The following is a 24,823-nucleotide window of genomic DNA, read 5'->3' as shown; positions in this document are numbered from 1 at the left end:
CCTGTGATCTGGTATGCAGAGTTCAACTCTTTGTGTTTGGGAGAAACTTCCTTCCAGGAGAGTGATTTTTGGTACAAGTCTTTCCTTTTTTAGCAAGTAGGCAATAATCCTGACATTAAGTAGGGTCCAAAGGCAAAGCTTCCCTCACCTGGACCCTTTAGCTTTTCAGCTTTTTGTTCCCATGCTGTGGGCACAGAGAGCAGAGCAAACTCTGGCCAGAGTGGGGAGTGAGCCTGTGGCAGTGAGGCTGATGCTGCCTCTGACAGTGGCAGGGAGTCTGCAGCCAGGTTGGGGAGCTTGCCAGTGCTAAACCCTGTTAGCTAATTCAGGAGAATTTCCTATTGGCTTCCATCTTCCCTAGCCTGTACTATGTGTATCACAGAGATGTTGCCTCTGTATTCTTTTCAGTGAAATACAGTTAAATAGACTGAACCACTTAGAAAAGTGCAAAGTGCTCAAGTTCATTCTGCATGCCCTTTACTAGGGGGTCTGTTGAGCTCTTTAGGCAATGTAGTAGAGCCAGAGAAAATGAAAACCTAAACAAAATGGCTGTTGGACTTGCTAGTTTGAGCCTTTGATATCTTTTTAGGCTCCTCAGAGTTGTCTTCTGTCTTGCCAATGTGAAAAACAATAATGTTGTATAAATGCCCTCTGTTTGTTTTCCCTGGAGCTGTGTTTCCCTATGCAAGTATCCTGCCAGATTTTCCAAAGATTCTTTTTCTTCTAGATGTAGGTAATTGAAGTAGAGAAATCTCTTGTTATGTGCCAGAATATTAAAATTGAGGATGCTAGAAACCAAAGAAAATAAGGCACCTCCTTCCCCCTATGACTTATGTGTTACTTCAGTACCCTACCTGGCTTTACAGATTTGCACAAATTCAGGCCCACAGATATGGAGGGAAAATAAAAGGCTTTGGCACTTAAGTGCTGCTGTCACACAGAATAATACTTAACGTTATGCTCTTTTGTCAGGATGATGTTGCATCATCTTCTGCCTTAGTGTAGGCCTTAGTGGTCTCGAGGTGATTGTTGTTAAGAGAATTTGAGCTTTTGTACAGGAGGGTGATATTTGAGCAAATAAACTGTTGGGTAATTGGCAAGACACATTTACGTGAATGTTTTCTCTTTTAAGCTGTGCAAACCTAATACAAAACACATTTTTGAGGGTGCTAAGAAAATATCCTTAAATTGAACTTGAAATAGGTATGCATGACATTTAAGAATCAGTTTGATAAAGGTGTATTTAAACTGGCTTACAGCAACCATTTCTTTAGATATGCTTAGTTATGCTTTTGTTATGGTGCCATTTTGTCTCTTGCTTTTAATGCCTGAGATAATATCAAAATTTGACTATTTGCTGTTACAGAATTCCTTCAAAAATTAATTTTTAAAAAAAAACCCATATCTGAACTTGTTCTTTTACAGCAAGAACATTTTTTAATGCAGTTTGAATTAGACTATTTCTGAAACGACAGAAAACAGAGAGAGGTTTTTTCAGGTAATTCTTATTTCAAATGTGGGAGGGCTGTCCACCACGTATGAATCCGCAGGTGTTTTTCATCATAGAAAGTTTCTCCTGAAGTGTTGTCTTCCTGTGATTCTTTTTACAAAGTGCAGTTTTTTTGGTAAAATTTCTTGTCAGGGAAGTCTTAAACACTTAGGCTGGCCTGCTGCAGCATGAGATTTTTAGTGGGGGTGAGAGGGTTCAACCCAACTCTCTGTTAGAAATCTGTAGGTGAAGTTTAGTTGATGATGTGTGAGCTAATAGAGGAAAATTGCAGAATTGTTGTTGAGTCCTCAGCAAAAGATGCTTCAGTGTGAATGTTCAGGATTTTCGAGCTGCACTTTGGGCTTTTGGTTAGGCATTTACTTTTCACATAATTGTGTTTCCTTATTGCTGGTGCTCTAAAATCCTCATAGGCATTGACTTTATTTTTCAAAGCACTGATCTTAAATTTCATAAAGATACTTCCAGTGATTTACACATACAGCCCCTATTCCTATGCCCCCGTCTCCCCTTCCCCACATCCTCCACCCCACAGATTCAACTCTTGTTTAGGGAAAATCAGATTTCTGCTGTAAGGATTTTTGGCTTAGGTACTTCTGTGAAAAGTTGTAGTATTCCAGCTTGTCTTACTGAGGGTAGTTTTCTGAGAAGTGCTTTCACTTTAGGGCACTTCCAAGCCTTTGTCTGAGCATTGTTTTGCTTTCTGTTAAGGTTTACTAAAAACCTTATTTTCTCTGAGTTCTTCCTGATAAATAAATGTACTTTTCATGTCTGTGTGTTTCTAAGCAACATGTTAAATTCACATGCACTTTATTGACTTTATCTTCAGTCGTTTTCACTGAGTAGCTTTTCTCCCAATTTAAAGGAAATTTATATTCCCTTCTTGGAAATAATGAAAAAATGAAGCATGCCTCTTGTCACTCATTATAGATGTTGTGAGACATTATTTTGAAACAGATTTATTTCAGTCATGTATTTTAGTAACTTAGTTACAAAGCTGAGATGCTAAACTAGGTCCTGTGGTAAATTCACCAATTTGAACTTCGAGACAGTTATAGAATTATACATCAAAATAAGTTCTATATGGTTGTAACTTTTTCTTCTTTTATTAGATTCCCTCTGAAATGCTCCAGAAGGAAACTGATGCCTTCTCCCCCTGTCCCCCAACATGATTTTTACTTTGTTACTCAGGAAGATTAATTTCTATTTTCAGGTTAGAAGTTAGCTATATGATTAAACATTCAGTTACCTGAGGTTTTCTGTGCTTTAGGTTGTATTTAGTTGTGTAATCATTCAGTAACAACTAGAAATAACATAGTGCAACATTTCCACAAACCCACCATTTTTTTTTATCCTCAAATGGGTGCAGTTGCGTGTGGACAAAGGTGTCATAGCTCATAAATAGTGCTTATTCAGGGTTTTATTTGGCCAGGGGCAGCAGCAGTTTGAGCTGCTGAGCCTCACCTGCAGTGCTGCCCATTGGCTCACCTGTGACATGTGGTCCTTGCAGAAGCAGAGGGCTTCAGGTTGAATCACAGAATCATCAAGGTTGAAAGAAAACAAGATTATCAAGTCCAACTATTGCCCAGTATTATCACTGTAACTCCTGAACCACATCACCCAGGACCAGATCCAGATACCCCTTAAATACTTCCAGGGCTGGTGAATCTGTCACCTCCCTGGGTAACCTATTTCAATGCCTGTTGACCCCAACACTGGAAGAAGAAATCCTAATACCTAATCTGCATCTCCCCTGTCTCAGTTTAAGGCCAATTCCTCTGGTCCTCTCTGCAGGCACAGCCGAATAGACTGGCCTCCACCTCTGTACACCCTCCTTTCAAATGGTTGTAGAGAGCAATGAGGTCCCTCCTGAGCCTGCTCTACTGAAGACTGAACAAACAGAGCTCCATCAGCTGTTCCCTTATGACATATTTTCTGGACCTTTCATAAACCTTGTTGCAGTAGGGTCCAAATGGACTCTGAGGGTTGATTTCTTTTGCTGGTATTGCTGTAGAAGTCCTGGTGTCATTAAATCACTGCCCCCCCCCCCCAGCAGTGTTGGTTCATCTGCTTCCTTTGCAGAAAGCAGATGGCTTCTGTCCAAGCTAGGTTTTCTCAGTTTTTCTTGTTTTATTCCCATTTTAAATGAAAGGTTTTATCATTGTATTTATCATACTGTATTTCTCTTGTATTGTGTGACAGACCTTGAACATGCAGTGACTGTAACTATGTTCTGAATAGGCAGATACAATTTTAGCTGGTTTTTTCTTCTTTTTTTTTTTGTTTGTACAGATTTATTCGCTTTAGATAAAACAGTTGTAGTGCATGTCTTTTGTTGTTTACTTTAAGAAAATGGAATGTTTATGAAGTGAAGAAATCAGGTTACATGACATTTGAGTTTTATTTCATTAAGGACAGGAACAGATAACCCAAAAGCTTCTTAGCCTTGGTTCTGGTTCCAGTTGTAGTCCGTTTATGCAAATTCCTCATCTGTGTTTTTTGTAAGGCCTGTTGTAATTTAGGAAGAAAGCCATACTGTGTAAATGTTGACTTTTCAATTACTGAGTGCTGGTGAGAGCCTGTCAGGTTTGTCCATGCATTCATGAAGTTACACTCTGTTCTCTATGTAAAAAAGGATATAGAATTTTAAGCTTTTTTGTTTGTGTGTTTTTGTGTCTTTCTTTATCATGTGGGTATAATAAATATGTGAAATAGTCCATAGGCTCAATAGGGTTTAATTTATATAAGGAATTCAGATGATTATGACAAATGATGGATGGTCAGTTGTTAAGCACTCAAAATGATGTCATCTGATCTTTGATTTTTTTTTTAATGGTTTGCCAGAAATGATATTGCGATATAATGATGGGCAAAATTAATTGTCATCTAATAAGATGTATCATATATTCAAGGTTCTTTGATAAAACTGCTAATCACACCTGAATTATTTTGTACTTTACCTGTCCCTAGTGCCGGCCCTTGATTTTTTTCCTGAAAGGAAGCTAATATTGACACGGTTTGTGTAATTGTGATGGTTCAGTGGAGTAGCAGGCATGCAGCCTGTTAAATATTTTGCCTATGTTTTCATACTGTGCAGACTTACCTGTAATGACTGGAGGTTTTTGTCCTCAATGAGTAAGAAAGCAGAAATCCCACTAAAAGGCTACGTTACCGGGCACGGGCTGAAGTGTGCCTTGTGTGTGTGGATGCATGTACTTGTTTCTATCAGAGGCGGCAGTGTATGCCAGAGGATGGTTTTGTAATCACAAGTGCTAAGAAACAGTGATTTTCCTTGTCGTGCCCGAGGCAAGTGAATTGTCTGGGTGTCCCCCCCGGGTGTCCCTGCCGGGCCCCTCGTGTGTGTCCCCCCCCCCCCCCCCATGACCGCGGAGCGCCGCCGTCAGAGGGCGCCCGTGGCCAGCGCACGGCCCAGCCCGCGCCGCCCTCCCGCCTGGCTGTCCTGGGGCGTGCGGCAGCGCCGGCTGCACGGTACCTTCGTCTGATTCGGTACATGGAATCTTTTACACAAACAAAGTCAGAAAATATGTTAGAGAGTACCTTGACTATCCTGACTCAGTGTTTTTTCGGTTCTTAAATCAGCCTAAATGTGCTCTAAGGCTCAGTGTAAATGGGGAGAATTTGATTCCGACTTCCTTGTGTGTGTATCCTAAAAGCAGGACAGAGCTTGCTTCTTCTGCGGGTTTGCTTCTTTGCTTCCCAATTCTGCCACGCGTAACTAAGAAAGAGGGGGCAGCAATTTTGATGGAATTCCTTGGCTTATCTAAAGGAATTTACACTACTGGACTGTGCAGACATAAAAATTGCATATCAACTATTCCTCTTCTGACAGTATTGCACAAACTGTCTGAAATGCTTTGTTTACTGCATTTCTGGATTTTCAAGTTGATTTTTACTGTAGGGGCAATACTTTAAAGTGGTAGGTTAATCCTCTTGTTCAACATCTAATTTTATATCAAAAAAGAGAAATCATTTTGCTCTTTAAAGTACCATGCATAATAAAGGTTTATTTAAATCAGTTTCCATTGAAATTTTGCTGCAAAATAAATTAGTGTAATTTGATTTAAAATGCAAAATGTTCTGCTAGCTCTTAGTTTGTTTTTTTTAAAGAAACCATATTTAATGGCATTTTTCCTTGAGCAATTTTAAACAGAAAAACCTAGCCTAAGATCTGTTGTAGGTTGCTTGATTTTTTTTTTTCTCCGTAATTCGCAATTGCAAGGATATTATTATCATACGTAATAAACTTCCATGCTGTACTTTACTTAAAATTGTGTTTCAGAATATTCACTTACTTAGTCTGAAAATGAAGTTAGAAATGCGTCTGTTTTAAGAGATAGGTGGTTAAATGTATATAACTGATTTCCAGCAGCATTAAAATGAGCTGGGACATTGTATCCAACTCAGCTGTTTAAACATTTCGTTATATTGAAGATTTCATCTTGAAGCCAGGAGTTTTTACTTCATAGCTTGTGTTCTATCTTAGCTGTATTCTTTATTTATAATCATGATATACAATAATTTAGTTTGTTATATGGATATTTCATATAATTTTGTAAGACTTGCAGAAACTCATTAATTTTTATATGGTCAGCAATATGAAAACCCAGTTGCTTTTGCCTTCAGTTCTGGTAAAATATTACAAATGAGCTATTCTGAATTTATTTTTTTGGTGCTAATATAATCAGCTCAGCATTGACTAAAGACATAAAATAGCACAGAATTAGATAACCAATTAAATAATGAAAGTGCATGTGTGTGTATGTATATATATACACACACATACTTAATATCTGCTCTTATGTCTACCTCTGTGTTTGGAGGAACTAAAGCTTCATCCAGAAGGAATTCCAAGGTAGTGAAGACAACATTGTCAGTTCTGCTAAAAACTTTCAGTTTCTTCATCCTTGATGATTATTCCTTGATATTGGATAATGTGATACAGGAGTGGCTGTTTCAGTAGGACTGCCTGGATCTCACTCTCTGTGCTTTTTGCATGTCTTGCTTGGGTCTGTAGCATGTCCTTTCTTAAGGGGCTCATTGTTTGTGGACCTTGTGGTTCCCCTCAGCCTTGGCCATACATTTGGACTCTATGCTCATCTGTTCTTTTCCCAGTGGGACTGGACCAAGAGGAAGAGAGAGTTCTTTCAACACCTTCTTATTACCTCTTTCCATTCCCCCTCCTTCCCTTTTTTGCTAATGCAAGTATTTAGCCATTTCCTTTCCCAAAGAAAGCTGTAATAAACCTGAGGGAGCTGAAGGCAAGCACAGCAAAATGAGCAGATCATGTATTTTTTTTTTTTCTGAGAGCTAAAATTAAGGAAATGCCTATAGTTCTATTGAAAAGCAGTTCAAATCAATACATCTGTGTGAGAGGTAATAGAAACTGATTGAAATAAATAGTAGTAGTAAATTATGAAAAATCATTTTCATTCTTATTTCTTGTTCAATAATGTTTTATGGACTTATCAACTGCATAATGTGGAAAAATTATGTAGCGTTATTCTCTAAGAAAATGTTCCATACTCAAGATATAGTACACATGAAAGCTAAGTTGCACCTCTTTTGTTCATAGTGTTCAAATTTATTTTTTTGATGGAAAGGCAGAGACAAGAAGCTGGCCCAAGATTCAGGACTGAATTTGGAATTAAATAGTTGAGGAACAGACTCCAAATCCATTCTGCTGGCAGGAAACCCACTGCAGCAGTGGAATTAAAGAGGTATAAGAACTTTTTCATAAAAAATTACAGAACTTTAAAGGTGTTTTAAAAATACTAGTCTTTGATAGGAAAGAGAAAAATCTTAGTAAAGTTTATGTTTGTATCTTTATTTCACAATTAGTTGTTTATGATTGATAGGTATTGTGAAATCCAGTGATGCAGTCAAAAATACATGGAGAAACTGACAAAGCTCAAACTGAGCGAATCTTGCTTATCTCTGTAGTTTGAAGGTAATCCAGTGTATAGAATCCTAATATCAGCAAAATTTAAGAAAGTAAAAACTACTTTAAAGCTCTAGTGAAGATGAGCAGGGTGTGCATAGTTGCACATGTAATAGTGTACAGTAACTTAAATTTATATAATTCCTTGTTGACTGCATCCCCAAAATGTTTTTATTGCAGATCAGGCTCTCACCCATCTGACTGAAGAAATTCACTCTGTTTTTGTTTGTGGTGTGTCGGTTGATAAGTTGCAGTAGTAGTATGTAGCTTGTAGTATGTATCTTGCCTTTTGTTTCACTGTGCTGAATACACCGTTTGATTTCTTTTATTGGATTACATGCTTCAGTACAGCATAAATTCATGCAGTAGAAAAATATATATGAAAATAGGTTGTTTACAGTAAAATACTTATGGTTTTGTAAGTTAGTGTGATAAATCCTCTGTATATATTTATAGCCAGCATGCAGACATGTGGAGTTCTAGTCAAAAATAAAATTGGAAAGATTTCTTAAAACTTTTTTAGAAAACAAGACAGGCATATTCTGTGTGTGATATATATATAGGTCATAAGGGACATCTGCTAAAGATAATTTTCTAACACTTGCTAACAATCCTAATATAATATGGCCTATTCATCAGTTATATTGTTCCTGACTTGGCTAGCATGGATTTTAGTGATTCCCGATGTGCATTTAGACTCCCTTAATTGCTAGTTTCTTGCTGTTCTATCTTATTGTTTTGTAGGACAATGCATAAGCGGGCACAGAATAATCAAAATGGTTTCCCTGGCCATATTAGGCACCTAACAAGAGATGTATTTGCTGTGCAGTGTGTGCATGTTTTTGCAAGTAGAAGTCTCGTCGAAACAAAATAAGTCTTACCAGGGAAGTAATTCAAGGATTTGAACATGCTGTTCAGTGTCTCTGTGTGTGTGTGTATTCATATATTTATATATAAAAACCTGATCTGTGTCGGGTGTATAGCAGATTTTGTAGTGTTTTTTTGTAGTGTTCTTTTATGCAGCAGAGAAATAGGAGGGGTAAGGGAGGAACTGCAGACTCTGAACATCCTGATTTTGAAGTTCTTGATAAACTGTTAAATTGTGCCAGTTTTGTGTCTTTGGTTGAGAAACAAAAGCTTCTTTAGAGATATTTGCAGTAGAGCTGAGATCTAATCTTTTAGGTTTTAATCAACTCAGAATTTCACTTAGCTGTAAGGCATTTGACTCCTGAAGAGGTGCATGTTACGTTCTTGAAGCTTGCACATGTGAGGCAAATAGTGCTGGGCTTCATCGTTTGAGAGGAGAGATGTTATGGTGGGGGTTAGGTTTTGATATTAGTGAAACAGGAAAACTGACCAGGTGAAGGTTGGCAAAACTACTGGAAGGGGTGTTCGCAATTTGACTTTCACATGTAGGTGGAAATAAGTTTTTTTTTCTTTTCCTATTTTTTTTCTTTTTGTTTTTACCAATTAGTATTGTTCCATTGTTCCATACTGTGCTCTTACCTACAGATAGAATAATAGATGTTTAATGCTTTAGGATAATTGTTATAATAATTACGTGTTTTATCTTGATCTGTTTTGTGCTACTCTATGATAGTGAAAGAAAAAAAAGCTGGATATTGTAGCTTTTACAGCAATTTAGGGGAAGCTTTCTTTACAACTTACTCTTGGTGTTGAATCTTGTTCAAAATTAAGTGTTATCCCTCTGATCAGTTTTGGGAAGAACAAAACAATTTTATTTTCTAGATTTTTTACTCTCATTTTTACTCAGTTGTTTTTGCCAAGCACAGTAGATGGTCTATAAAATCCCACATAGCTGCAAAACGTGAAAATTGTTAGTTGGTGCTTTGTTGTTTTGGGTTTTTTTTCCCCAATTCTTTTAGTGATTTTTACTTCTGTTCTGACAAAACGTGTTTAGGAGGACTGGTTTGGACTATTAAAGCAGTGCCAATGATCGAGAATAAATCAGCCTGGGACTGTGAAGTCAGTTGTTGAGTACAGTTAAAAGACCATAGTCTACACAAATGTTGATTTCACTCAGAGTTTAAATCTGTATCTCTTTGGCTTAATTGAAGTATTTTATGAGACTTAATAGTTGTTGTCCACATTCAGTAGTTGAAAATTTCATTCATCTGTGCTCAGTTGATTTAAACAGGTTGACAAAAAGTGTGTGTAAACTACTTTGCTTAGAGTGTATATACAGTTTAAGCAGAGAACTGCTGATTTTCTGTAACTGCAGCCGGGGGGAAAGGAGCAAGGAGAGACTGAGAAGGGAACTGGAGACGCTGTTGTAAGGATGCAGTTTGGACACTGGGTGCCACTCCTGGTACACACTGAGCCTGAAAGACTTTCTCACACCGTGGAACAGCAGGCACTTGTAAAAATGGAGGTCTTTGTATACTCAGGAAATTCTGAAGGTCTTCATCCCCTGAGCCTTGTGGTTCTTGTAGCTGAGAAACATTGTCCTCAGTCCTACAAGGAGTAACTAAAGATACAGGGGCAGGATTCGATTTTTTTTTTTTCTTTTTTTTTTTTCTTTTCTTCCCAGTTCCACTGAGGATGGTTTTCTAGGCTTGATATGTTGCTGTCTAGTTCCATACCTCTAATCATGTGTAAGAGTAAGAGAGGCAAGAGTGCAACACCAACTGTTCAGGAACTAGACCAAATATCACAATTCTTCTTAGAAATAGAAAAAATAATTGCAAAACCAAAAAATGTTAATGAAATGTCTGCCTGCAAACATATATATATATATAAATATATATATATGTATATGTATATATGTATATGTATTTTTTAATATATAGTTTCATTCTGCCATGTGCTTTCTTTTTAGATCATTTCAGTGTAAAATTTGGTGGTGTGTTACTGATGGAAGACTAGAGGAAAGGACAGTTGAGGATGGGTTTGGGATTGGTCAGTTTACTGGACTTGGAGCCAGTGATGGTTTCCAATAGGCACCAAGTGCTGAAGATACGAGGAATGCTGAGGAGATGGAATAAGGAGTGGGAGTAAGAAATGTTTAGATGTAAATTGGAATGAGGTTAGTGCTTCCACCCTGAAAGCTGTGTAGCTCTCAAACTAGGAAGCGTGACCTGATTTATGCTTTACTGTGCTCATGCCCAGAGGCGTCAGCTGGCTCTGGGTGTCCTGAACATTATACAAACACATACTTGCTCAAACATTTTAGAAACAGCACAGGAGTTTAGGTGTCCAGTTCTTAATGGCTTTCAGTGGAATATTGTTGGCATCTCTACCTGGCTAATTTGGAAACTGAAATTTCACTTATAACTGAAAGGCAAGTGAGGGTTTGGAAGGTGAAATACCATAGCATTTTAGAAAGATTAGACCTCTAAACCTTATTTCCACGCAAAAATTTTGTCTCTTTTGTATGAAAAGAAATTGAAATAGTGGGTCAGAAAATAACATGTGCTTGGAGAGGAAGCAATACACTACTTGAAGTGATGAATGACAGGGTGAGGGATGAGGAAGTGCCTTGTAAAATTCTACTTTGATGCAATGGTGTAGAATTAAAAACAAAACATCCCTCTATCCGCAAATGTAGAAATTTGAGCTCTTGATTTTTCTTTTTAAAATGACATTTGTAAAAGGTTCCTGCTATTCACAGTGCTCCATTATGATACTTGACCAAATCTTCCAAGGCATTTTTCTTGTGATGATGTTTCAAGTGAAAAATTAATTGATGTATTCGGACACATAAAGCACAAAGTTAAATGAAGAATAAATGTCAAATCAGCTTTTTTTTCTCTTTGTCTGCTTGATGTCAGAGCTTATAGTAATTTTAAAGGTAATGACTTCCATAAGTAGTTAAAATTTTTGACCATGTTTTTACATGCAACTTTTAGATTAAATCTCTTAAAGTTGACATTAAATTTTAAAATTTTTTGGACTTTTTTTGGGTAAACATATTGGCCTACAGAAAACTATGGCAACCATGAGTCATTAGGTATTCCTCTGTAATTAGCTACGCTCCATGTAGATGGTGAATAATACAAAGACACAGTTGTGGTTTTGCCAACTCTGGCGAAATGCCTGATTTTAAAATTGGTATTTTTTAACTTTTTTTTTTTTTTTTTTAATATTAGACCTTCTTATCAAAAGGCACCAGATATATAAACAGAGCCAGAAATGAAAGAACTGGCACAAACCTTTTGTTGACACCTGGAAATCTATTAAATGGGACACTTGAAATAATGAGTATGGCATATGATAAGCTAGAGCCACCTGGGTTTTATTGGGCTACTCCATGCTTTGATCACAACTTTATTTAAAGAGGTGTCTGTTTACAACATCAGTGTTCCTTGTCATCACTGTGATTTAGATTTTAATCTGACGCAATACAAAGAGGAATTGCAAAAATCAAGACAGTACTCAAATGGGAAACTGGTATGGGAGAGATGCTAGTTCAATGTGTCAACCTGGGAACAAAAGCACCTGTTTAAACAAGACCTGTAATCTGAAAGAGCAGTAGATGACTTTCAGTCGATGTGGGACACATCATGCTGTGGAGAGAGTGGTAATAACTCAGGCTTGCTGGCAGCAGACAGAGGAGTTTACATGGAATGGGGTGCTGTCATCTTGGATGGAGGGATCAGGGTAGCCGTCAGTAAGGCCATGTGTGTGGTGGTTTGGTGCAGCTGTGTCCCTTAGGAACTCGTGTCACAAAGAGGCACAGCTGTAGGCCTGGTGCACGGCTCTGCAATGCACTTCTGGTCCAGCCTTGCGTTCCCAGCAGAGCCCTTTGCACAATGCAGACATGCTCCTTAAGATTTCCCTTTTCTTGCATTTAAATGGCACTTAAACATGAAAGGAGGAGCACTTGGGTCCAGCCTTTGATCGTGCTCATACTTGCTAGCCAATTAATAAAATCTGATCCATCTTAATAACTTGAATAGGGGAAAGATCTGTTTTTATTCTTTCTATTGATAAAATTTTGATACAGTTCTGCACCTATGAAATAAAGCCATCACTATATACAAGTTATGTAGGTTATAACTCTTTGAGGCTTTGCTGATTGGCAGAGGTAGGAGAGCTGCTTGTTTGGTGGTGTCTGGGTATTGGTTTGGTCGTGGATACTTGAGCATATTATTGAGCCTCAAACGACACTGCTTTTCTTGCAGAGTTATCTGCTGCTGAAAATTCCCTCTCCCCTGCCTTCCCCCCTTTTTAGTATTACAGCTGTGTAACAACTAGTGTTATATAGTAATGGTGACAGTAGTTCTTAATTGGGATTGATTCTGTTGTGTGCTTTTGTTTTCTTCAGTGTAGAGAGGCTGAAGGGACATTTGATGAAATCTCTCTAAAGAAAAATGGTGTTGCCCAGTATTTTTTCCTGTGTCCCGGGTGGTTGCAAGAAGAAGCAGCGGGTTCAACTTGTATTAAGGGTGAGTCATGAGGAGAAACCCCATAAGAGTAGTGGTACAGTAGGGCAGGTAGAGTGGAAGTCTGGGGAGGTCGTGAAGGATACGTTAGCCAGATGTTTGCTGCAAGCAGTGTGTAATGGGAGGAAACGGCTATCGGATGACTTTTAGCTCTGTCCCTATGATTTTGATATCCTATTTATCCTGAATTTGAAAGAGACTTTTAAATTACTGAAACTGATGCATTTCAGCTACTGTAATTTGATCAACTAGTTAAGTAATATTTTCCATACACCCTCCTGTATGTGGAAGTCTTCATTTGTGCAGGGGCTGATGTGAAGGTGGTTTGATTTAATTGGAAATATGTGCAGTTATGAAATGGAAACCCAACATTTGCATGAAAACATCTCAAATGATGTAATTTAAGTATGTCAGAATAGTATAAAAATATTTTATTTTTAATTATTTGTCATTTTACTCAGTTGTGTATGTTGCAGGTTTTTCCTTTTTAGCATAAAGGAAAGTAGTTGATGTGAAGATGGTAAACATAGAGTAATGCCCAAATGTCTTTAAAGATCTGCTACTTTATAAAATAAGAACAGGTAATTTTAGTATCAAATAGGGCAAATTTGGAGGAAATAGGGCAAATCCTCCCTAATTTTAAATGTCTTATTTTGGAGGTTTTTCTTTTTTCTGTTTTCAAATTGCATACAAAAGTTGAAGCTTCCATATGTATTTTTTATTGGAAAATCTGTTTTTTTCTTGGGCTTTTAGCAATTGTAGTGTTAATATTAATTAAATATGTGCAAGTAACTCTTTCATTAGTCCACATTTTATCTTTCAGAACAAATAATGTTTAATAATTAAGCTAAATTTTTTAATGACTTTTACCACTGACATTTTTGCGTTCAAGGAAGTGCTACAATCTTAGTTGAAACAGCAGCAGGTCTGTATTTTCAGTTCATGTGCATGCACTCTGTAACATTCCTGCTTATTTCACTTTTCCTTGTTTCAGAAGTTCTCATCCTTGTGTCACTATGCTTTTACTCACTTTCAAAGCTTAAGAGAACCTCTGAACATGTGTCTACAGAAGATGCTGGACTGCCTTGGTGGACTGAGGTCCCGTCACTCCTCCTGGTGCCCAGCTGGTGCGTCCCCGGTGCCGCCGCGCGCTCCAGGCTGAGGTCCTGCTCGCGCTTCACCCAGCTGCACTTCCAGCCAGATCTGTAGCCAAGCCCTTGCTTGTACAGGTGTGAACTGGGAAGTGCTGTATAAATGGGGACAGATGGTCTACCCTGGGGCTATCTGGATCTAGACTGTGTGTTTAAGGGGCTTTCACTTCTCTCTCATCAATGGGTTTATTTTTGTCTGGATCAAGTCTCAAATGTGGTGCTCTTCTTAAGGTTAAAAAGGTGTTGGTGGAAAGAAGCAAATGTTAGTGGTCAATTTTTATATTCAAGTGTCAAAGCATAATATTAATGTACACTCCCAATCCCCATTAAGTCATTAAGTTACTTCCACTATACTTGTAAGTCTTTCAGCCAAATATGTGTGTTTTAAATATGGAAATACATTGATAAAATTATTTGTTTATTAAAAAATAGTCATTGTCATTTCTAACAGCACATTTTTGGATAGGCCTTTTTTAGGAAAGGTGTTGCTAATGTTCTGGGCCTTCAGCTCAAGTAGACTTTTTGGTTTTATTTCTTTGTAACATATTGGAGATCTTTGGCTCAGCTAAAGGCCTATCTGTGTTTTTGAAGATTACAGCTAACAGTTATAGTTAGTGTTACTGCAGCTCTCCAGGTTACAGGTTGCCGGAAGTGCCTGATACCCCTCCCCAAGGCTGGAGCCAACAGTTCTTTTGCAGAAGGCGTGCTGTGGTTTAAGAGCTGTGTCACCAGGTGAAGGAACTACAGGAGGAAGTGAATAGGTTACTTAGTACTTCAGCAAAGGAGCAAGAGATTGACCTTTTTTTTCAGAGACACTATGGTCTCAGACTCTTGGGAGTCTTAAATCTCCATTGTAGAGGAAAAGCAGATGGATTCAGAGCCCTGCAGGGTAATTAGTCAAAGGACTGTTAGTCAAGGGCCTGTTCATGATGAAGGCTGGAAGCAGGTCACTGTACATAGCAGGAGGAAGGTTCCTCCTTGGAATTTGACAAGTAGGACTGACACCTTCTGCAAAGGTGTGAGGCTCTGGAACTAGAAGGCCAGACAGCTGATGAGGTGAGTGAAGGTCTTTCTGGGATAGTGGGGCCTCCTGAAGTAACACCACCTCCATCCTCTGTCACAGCCTCCTCTCTTAACAAAAGAAGTGGGGCAGTTGCAATAGGAGACTCCCTTCTAAGGGGTACAGAGGGCCCAGTATGTAGAGTGGACCCCACTCACAGGGAAGTCTGCTGTCTCCCAGTAAGGGACATTACTGAAAAACTCTCCAATCGATTAAGCTCTCTGATTACTATCCACTTTGAATGTTCAAGCTGGTGGTGATGAAATAACAGAAGTCTGAGCGCAATCAAAAGAGACTTCAGGGCCCTGGGGCGATTGGTAGAAGGATCAGGAGTGTGGGTAGTGATTTCCTTGATCCTTCTGGTAACAAGGAATAATACTGTTAGGAATAGGGAGATCCATCTGCCTCTAAGGTTGGTGTCAGTGGAAAAATGTTGGGATTTTTGACTGCCAGATAGTATACTCAACACCCAGTCTAAAGCCTGACAGGATGCATCTGTCTCAAAGGGGAAAAAGAGCTCTAGGACAGGAGCTAATGGGGCTCATTGTTAGAGCTTTAAACTAGCTCGGAAGGGAGAAAGGAACAAACAAGGCTCACCAGTGATGAGTGATGGGAGCGTGTGCCAAAACTTGAGGAAGGGAGTACTAGTGAATCCCCCAATCTGCTTTACCAGGTATTGGTTACAATCTACAACACTCAGAATGTTTCTGCACTAATATATGCAACATGAGGAACAAACAAGAGGAGCTTCAGGCTTTGTCCCAGTCCCAGAGACTTGATATTACTGGTATAAGTGAAACCTTGGTGGGATGATTCCTGTGTCTGGAGTGCCCTGTTGGATGGTTACAGGCTCTTCAGGAGAGACAGGCAGGGCAGAAGAGGCTGAGGGTTGTCATTGTACGTAATAGAACTCAGAGCTGGCAGTGGCACAATTGAGAGTCTCTGTGGGAGAATCAAGGGGCAAACAAATAATGCAGATGTCATTGTAGGAGTGTTCTGTAGACCTCCCAGCCAGGACAATGATGCTGATGGATTTATTCTTTGAGGAACTAAGGGACACTTCCAAGTCAACTGCCCTTGTCCTTATGGAGGGCTTTAACTTGCCAGAGATCAACTGGGAGCATCACACAGCTGGTACAACCTGCACCAGAAGATTTCTAAAAATCCTTGATGACAGCTTGGAAGAGGTCCTAAAGGAGCTGGAAGAGGTTCTAAGGGAGCTGGTGAGGAGAGGTTCCCTCCTTGATATGCGGCTTGTTAAGAGAGTGGATTTCATGAGCAAAGTCGAGATTGGTGGCTGTCTTGGCCACACTGACAACAAAGTGATAAAGTTTAAAATCTCTGTTGACAGGAAGAAAAGTGCCAGCAAGACCCCAGCTCTGGACATGAGGAGAGCAGACTTCAGGCTGCTCAGAGAATTAGTGAGTAAAGTCCCCTGGGAAAATGTTTTTGCAGATGCTCGGGTCCATCACAGCTGGTCACATTTTAAACATCACCTCCTAAGGGCACAGGAGCAGGCAATTCTCAAATATTGGGAGTCAGGTAGGGGAGGCAGAAGGCCAGTTTGGCTGAGCAGGGATCTTCTCTTGAAAATAAGGTAAAAAAGGAAGGTACATGCCCACTGGAAGCACATGAAAGGAATACAGAGATACTGATTGCCTCTGTAAGGAGAGAATTTGTGTGGCCAGAATTCAGTTGGAGTTGAATATGGGCAGAACTGTGGGGTACAATAAAAAGAGTCTTTTCAAATCTGTTAGTGGCAAAAGGCAGTGTAGAAATAAAATTGTCCTGTTACAGGATAAGGATGGTCACCTCACAAACAGGGGCAGACATAAGGCAGAAGTGTTTAATGCATTCTTTGCCTCCTCAACACAGAGGAGGCTCCAAGGGATGCCCGGAGCTGGAGGACCATGACTGAGAGAATGGTTAACTCCTAGTTGACCCTGAAACTGCAGGATTTTCTGCTCCAGCTGTATCCTTACAATTCTGTGATGCCTGGTGAGATTCATACAAGGGTCCCCAAGGAACTGGCTGATGTCATTGCAGAACCTCTCTTGATTTTTGAGCTGTCTTGGGAATCCAGAGGGGTCCTGGCTAACTGGAAGCTGGCAAACATTATCCTAGTTTTCAAGAAGGGCAAGAAGGAGGAGTCCAGAAACTACAGAGCTGTCAGTCTTACTTCAGTGCCTGGCAAAATTAAGGAAAATATTATTATGAGAGATAAAGAAAACACCGGAAAGACAATGCGCTCGTAGGTCACATCCAGCATGGCTTCATGGGAGGAAAGTCCTGGTATCAAACCTGATTTCCTTTCATGTCAGGCAACTCACCTGCTTGATTAAGGGAAGCCAGTTGTTGTAATCTTTATGGATTCCAGTAAAGCTTCAGCATTCCTGTCTCTCACAGGATCCTTCTGGACAAAATGTCCAGCCCACAGCTGGATAAAGACATCATGGGATGGGTGAGCAACTGGCTGATGGGTCAGGCACAAAAGGTTATAGTGAATGAGGTGACATCAGACTGACAACCTGTCACTCCTGGGGTTCTGCAGGGCTTCATCTTGGGCTCTGTGCTCTTCAGCATCTTCATGAACGACTTGGACACGGGACTGCAAGGGACACTGGGCAAGTTCACAGAGGATAGAAAACTGGGAGGAGCTGTTGACTCCCTCAGAGGCAGGGAGGTCCTGCAGAGAGACCTTGACAAATCAGAGGACTGGGCAATCCCAAACAATGTAAGGTTCAGTAAAGGAAAGGGTCAGATTCTGTGCCTGGCATGGGGCATCCATGGGTGTATGGAAAGACTGGGGAATGAGAGGCTGGAGAGCAATGCCCTGGAAAGGGACCTGTGGTTGCTGGTTGATGGAAAGATGAACATGAGCCAGCAGTGCCTTGGCAGCCAGGAGGGCCAACCCTGTCCTGGGGGACATCAGGGGCAGCATCAGCAGCTGGGCAAGGGAGGGGATTGTCCTGCTCTGCTCTGCACTGGGGCAGCCTCACCTCAAGTCCTGTGTGCAGTTCTGGGTACCACAATATGAAAAAGATATTTACTATTAGAGAGCATCCAAAGGAGGGCAAAGAAAGTGTTGAAGGGCCTTGAGGGGAAGCTGTATGAGGAGTGGATGAGGTCACTTGGCCTGGAGGAGACTGAAGAGAGACCTCTTCAGTTCACAAGTTCCTCATGAGGGGAGCAGGAGGGCCAGACACTGATCTCTTCTCTGTGGTGATCAGTGACAGGACCCGAGAGAACAGCCTGAAGTTCTGTCAGGGGTGGCTTAGGTTGGATATCAGGAAAAAAGTTGTTCACCCAGAGGGTTTTGGGGCACCGGAACAGGCTCCCCAGGGAAGTGGTGACAGCACTGCCAGAGTTTGTGAAGTGTTTGGGCAGTACTCTGAGGCACATGGTGGGGCTGTTGATGATGTGCTGTGCAGGGCCAGGAGTTGGACTGGATGGTCCTTGTGGGTCCCTTCCTACTCAGCATATTCTGTGAAGTGGTAAAGTAATACACCTTCCAGATCATCAGAGATCAGTGTAATATCTTGATTAACACAAGGTCACCATTCTCATTTTATCAAGTTGAGGCTAAAAGTGATAAAAGAATTGTAGACATGGATGAATAGAAGTTTCATAAAATTTCTTTGGTAATGCCCCCCACGCTTTTTTATGTAGGTACAGGATTAATATAGCATGATGTGAAGAATGTACTTGATCAGATGTTTTTAAACACATCAGTAGTCTTTTAATTTAAAAAGTATTAACGGTTTAGAAGTCCTGTTGATATTTTTCTACCCAAAATGCTTTTCTCCTATGAGAACTAGTGTAAAGGTATATGTGTACTTCTTTTTTCTCTGTGTAGAAGAGAGGTGTCTAGTGCACTGAACATCTATAAAATACTATTGTTGTTGGCTCTGTGAAAAGGGAAAATTACTCAAAGAGACTTGGAAGAAAATAATGGAAAGGGACGTAGGTTTCATGCTTGGGGAACTGCAAAGCATTTCTGAGCTGTGGAAGGGAAAAAAAAATTACTTTGTTTATACTAGTAAATCATAACTTGAAGCTATAGTGAATGCAGGACCAAAGTGTATTTAGCCAGTGCTGTGTAACTTTGATCATCATTATGGTTTGGTTTGCATTTCCTTCATAGTGTCCTGGGCTGTCTTTGAAATGGCTTTGTTGTCATCATGTCATCCACACGTGTAGATTCCGAAACTTCTCTTCTGTCCTATCTGGAACCTTGCAAATGCTGTATTTTCTTTAGCTTTCTAAAGTGTTTGGTGTCTTATTCCATCTTTTTATATGGAATATCACTCTATGATAAATCAATTTTTATTGTCACCTCTTTTTTAGGAAGTCTCTCTTTTTTAAAGTCTCTCCCATTCCCTGTCCAGATTGTGGCATTAGGGTTACATCTGATTTATAGTTCTCTTGTCCCTTGCCTTGATCTTTTTCTTTCCTTCCCCCAGCTTGTCCTGTTAACATAGAACAGAACTGCCCTTGCTTGCACTGCTGCTCTTTTTCCCTTGCACTTCCTGCTTGAAAACCTTTTTTCTACTTGATCTTCTGACCTGCAGACCAGGCTGATAAAAGCACTATCTCTTTGCTGCACTGTCCTTTTTGCTACCTCTGCTGGATCTGTATCACCAGTGATCCTGAGTGTAAATTTTCCAGTGTTTATGTTACTGCCTGTTCCAAAATTAAAACTGTGTTATTAATTTAGAAGGAAGCCTTCCATCTAATATATTATTTAAATAACATTATGATGAATGAAGTGTAAGCATTCTAACTGGTAATAGAACCAATGCATGACTTGAAAAATATGCAATTAAAAGTTAAATTTGCAAGGGTGGCCAGTGGTCCTTTTGCTGCTTCTACTTTACAGCTTTTATGCTCATTAGATGGTATCTAGCAACATACGTTACATGCAGCTGACAGAAGTTTCATGGATCTTGTAGTACTGCAGCCAAAAACACAGTCTGTATCCAGCTTGAAGGCTGGGTGTTTGGGCAGTCTACCTGAAGCTGCAGATGTCTTGAACCAAATGCCCTGTTTTATGTAGGAAAGTGAAGGTAGCTGAACCACAAAAGTGCACTGTGTCTAAGATGTCTGCTGCAGGGAATCGAGCCAACGTGTGTAGTAGAGACTTTTAATGGTTGTAAAGCTGCCAACACTAGGTAAAAGGTGGGATAAGGGAATGATTTGTACCTGGAGTGTGAGATTAATACCCTGCACTTGCATAGCACCTTTCATTTGACGATCTTGGCGTGCTTTATGATCAGTTAATTGCCTCATAACCTCTCTGTGAGGTAAAAACTATCACTGGTTTACAGTTTAAGAAGCTGATGCATAGAAGAATTGAAGATTGGGATGCCTGGTAGTTGTGGCAGAAATATTTGAAGTTTGTCTCATGCTAATTTTGGAATGTCTAGCATCACAACACTTAATGTCCTGATACAAAAGGCTGTAATTGATTCTAGCTCTTTTTGTTCCTCTAGCTCTTCAGTTGTGTGAGTTCCTTCCCTGTGCTTTTTTTCCCCGTGGTCCTTTGAACTGTGGTCTTACAGGTGACAGCTGTTGAAAAGGGAAATAAAGTTCTTTTAACTGAGTTAGAGCAATGCAAATTGTCTGTCTTTTAAATGCTGAAGAGCAGAGTATTACCATGGAAATAGTTAAGTCTTGACTTTCTTCCCACTCTTCTCAAAATACAGGTGTCAAAATATATTCTTCCTATGTTCCCTTTTGTTCTTGTGACTTAAATCATAAGCCAGTAATCCTGTAGTGCCTGAGTTGCCATGCTTGAAACTAAATAGGCATTTTGCTGGTGGTGGCTGAGCAATTCTGGGTGAACTAAAAAGTAACTAACAGTGCTCCCATGAAGGCATGGCTTTGTCTCTGTTAGAATTTACGAGCATTAAATAAAATTGCATTTCTCTTTTAGTGTATGGACACACCTCTCTGTTACCCAAAGTAAACTTCCAGTTAGTTTTTTCCTATTTGTCTTTTTTCATGTTATGAATTAAATAACTGGAGCTATTTTTTTATTGTTTTAACCATGTAAGTGTAAAATTCCTACTTGTCCATACTGGTTAGGAGAACAGGAGTACATGGAAGTTAAGTATGTGCTGGGAAATACCTCAGATAGATACCTAAAATAATTGGTTAAAGAGACATATGAAAATGAAATTTGTGTTTTAGGGGAAACAGTGCTACAGGCTGCATCCTTTGTAGTAGCATATGTGAAAAGCTATCTTCAGAAAGGTGATTCAAAGTAGTAATTCTTAAGGTAGAGGTCTACTTCAGAGTTTTTTTTTTAACTATAACAATATATATTCTGATTGAAAGTACACGAGGATAAAAATGAACACTGCTTACATACCTCCCCACATCATGAAACATGATGTCCATATTACATGTACCAATTATTAATAGTGATTTCCTTTTGGTTTTAAGACAGTGGACAGTCAAAGGTAGTGAGAAAAATATAATAATAGTCATGTGCTCAGTAAGCAGAACACATTTTTTGACCTCAGCTTTATAGAGAAAAAAGAAAAAAGTAAACAGGATTTTCTGTAAAAGTACCGTGGACTTGACAGAACTGGTAATTGGTTTTGATCTTTCATTTCAGCTGCTTTGCCTCACAGGATGAAGTAGGGTTTTTTTCCTGCTTCTTAATATGCCACAGTGCATCTCATGCTGCAAGGCAAAATCATAAGGTGAAGTATTCAAGATAGATGAATTTTTTTTCTTACTTTTTTTTTACCCCAAACCTGTGATTTGTCTTTTATTTCTGATCTGCATCTCATTTAGGATGGCCATACAGTATTTCTTCCTAAAAATAAGAGTGACTAGGGCTGAACATAATTTAACTAGTTTCTTAAAGAGAAATATTTTGAAACAGATGTACAAAGCTTGTTTTCTGTTACAGAAGACAATCTTAGAAACTTTTTAGGTGGCACAAGGTGATTGCTCTGATGAGAAGGGTAATGGATTGTTTCCAGGGAGAAAACTTAAAATCATTAAGGTTGGAAAAGACCTCCAAGATCGAGTCCAGCCTTTTACTGAACTCCATAGCCTGTAGTGCCACATCCAGGCAATCCTTGAGCCCTTCTGGTGTTGGGGACATCCCCATAGACTGAGAAGCCTATTCCAATGCCTGGCTGCCCCTTCAGTGAGGAAATTCATCTTGATGTCAAACCTGAACCTTCTGAGATGCAGCTTGAGGCCATTTCCTCTTGACCTGTTGCTTGTTGCCAGTGAAAAGAATTTTGCAGTGTTACATTCAAATGACAAGTTGAGAAGTTTTGAGCCAAGTGCAGTTGCTGATGCTGTTTTTCAAAATTTTAGAATCACACAATGGCCTGGGTTGGAAAGGACCTTAAAGATCACCTAGTTCTAGCCCCTCTGCCATGGAAAATGATTCTGTCAAACTGCTGTTATGTATGCATACAGGTAACATTAACCAACTCATTCCAATTCATCATCCAGCTCCAAGAAAGTTAATTAGGCTCACAGTTTGTATTGCAGCTTTCAGAGGTTCATGCTGGTGAGTGTTAAAACTGGCATGGTAGAGAGTGGAGCAGAATTTGTCTCTTGGAAGAATACCTGCAAACCTTCCGACGGTGACTCTTGTGGTGCTTGGTACTTGTTCTGCATTTGGCGGTCTAATTAAAGAGCAGACATTACCTGTTGCTGTAGCCTGGGCAAAGTTATGGTCATGCTGAAGGAAAGCAAGCCCCTTTGGTTGTTTTTCTCTTCTGTGTAGTACAAAATGCATTGTGTTATAGGTGTTTTACTAATTTCTGTGCTCTTCCTGCAAGGAGGTTCTCTTCTGCCAGACTTGCCTGCATTTTTCATTGTTGAAATGGTATAGATACATCACCCATTTTCAGTGCTCAGTTCATTTGTCACACAGAAGAGAACTGACTCTGCTGCCATAAAATTTGTTTTATTGCCAATACATTTAAACACTTTTGATTAACTTTTATTGGGGCCATTTTATTAAATTTGATGCCTGCAAGTATCATGCTGAGGTAAAGATTGCTACTTCAGATGCCACAAATTTTATTAAATTATTATCTCAGAGCATGGTGGTTCTTTGTTCCTGGCCTGGACATCAAGTTGATTTGGAATCTGGCAAAAGAACATGTTGTTTCCTTCTTTTAAATTGGCATCCTGCTAAGTAGTAGGGCCTCGTGGTTGCTTTACACAATTATTTTTAAGATAGGCAGAAAATTCCAGAAATATAAAGAGACTTCTTTTAAAAGCTTGGCGTTTCATTGGAAGATAGATTTATTTTATTTGCCTCTTCTACAAAACAGTTTGTGAAATAATAATGCCCAAGAAAACGTAGCTCTTACATGCAGTGTTATTGTCTTTACAGAAAATAATCCAGCTGACCTATCTGAAACACCTATTTACTGTTTCCCTTCACAGTGGGCTGGAAATGGAGTTTTTAGCATTTAATGATTCAGCCCTAAAGGAAGAGATTTTATTTTTATTTTTTAAATTGAATTGACTACTCTTAGTGCAAGTTAATTAGACTTTACTCCCAAGAAGAGTAAAACACTAGTTATCTCACTGCAGGTCCATATTGATTTGAAGATTACATTTTATTAATTTTACATTTTACAAATGAATACATTTTCATTATTTAAGAAACTTCACTCTGTTAAAGTAGGTGTCCTTATATTTGTTGATAATAAGTAATTTTTACAAATGTAATGGATGCCATGAGATTCTGTGTAGTAGAAACTATGTAGTAATTAATTTATAACATAACAGTGAAATAGTATAATAGGTTCATTCTTCTGAGGATAGAGATGTGCCAGTTACATCCTGGGACTTAAACAAGCCAAGTGGGTTACTAAATTTAAGTAGTAAATGGACTACAAGATAATGTTTACTTACAGTTTTAACTGGGGAAAGACTGTCTTTGTCTTTATCATGGTTTTTGAGAAAAAATCAGATGAGTTATCTATAGTTCCCAGTGGTAAAGAGGCAAAGAAGGATTGGCAAAAAACATATCAGTGAGAAATGCAGAAGATGATAGTGTACCACTTTTATGTTCATAAGATGGTAATTTACTAGTTCTGTATTTAGTCAGTGAGAGTTGCTTAAGTAAACAGGCAAAGCTTAAGGAGCAGAGACAGTGGAAAGAAATACGGGCATTAAATTGGCTAAGAGTGGAAGGAGAGAGAAGATCATTTATACATGAAGAAACAGTGTATTAACTGTAGTGGGAGTTGTAATTCTGTGTTACTGGGAGTGAAGTGGTGATGGGAAGTAGAAGTTAAAAGTCAGGGTGCCATTTTTTTAGTATAGCCTCTTTCTGTAAAGATAAGGCTAAAATGATTAAATTTATTTTTTGCATTGTAAAAATCAAAGGATTTGATTCAATGCATAAAAACCAGCATTTGAGAAATTTGATGAACTGTGTGCTAAGTGATTATTTTACCTCCACAAGAGACCCTGAGGCCTGCAAGTTTTTGACACTGAGGGAAATGTGTAATTTTTTAAAATAACTCCTACTGTTAACCTAAGAGAGAACTTCCATATGGAAACCTAATATACGTTCCCTTAGTCATGCCAGAAATGCAGATATGGCATTTCATGTAGGCTTTTCTGTGGCTCCCAGACACACAATTGCTGAACATCTGACAGCAAAGAATGTATTTCACCATAAATTGGTAATAAGCTCTGTTTTGTATGAAAAGAGGATACTAATCTTTGCCTTGTGCCACCTAA

At 39.1% G+C, this 24,823-nt stretch overlaps 1 protein-coding gene and 1 long non-coding RNA gene across 2 annotated transcripts in view; both read left to right on the top strand.

The window, feature by feature from the left end:
• Positions 1–24,823, top strand: part of EIF3H (eukaryotic translation initiation factor 3 subunit H) — an 87,350-nt gene that overhangs the window by 20,367 nt on the left and 42,160 nt on the right. The gene's annotated exons all lie outside the window — the stretch shown is intronic.
• On the top strand, positions 11,695–18,150 carry LOC132337244 (uncharacterized). Its single transcript, XR_009489115.1, has 3 exons — positions 11,695–12,874; positions 13,866–16,305; positions 16,434–18,150. It is a non-coding gene; the product is annotated as an uncharacterized LOC132337244 (long non-coding RNA).

This window comes from Haemorhous mexicanus, chromosome 1 (genome assembly GCF_027477595.1).
Source record: "Haemorhous mexicanus isolate bHaeMex1 chromosome 1, bHaeMex1.pri, whole genome shotgun sequence".
In the NCBI taxonomy this organism is placed as follows: domain Eukaryota; kingdom Metazoa; phylum Chordata; class Aves; order Passeriformes; family Fringillidae; genus Haemorhous; species Haemorhous mexicanus.
This window is presented reverse-complemented; position numbering and strand designations above follow the sequence as displayed.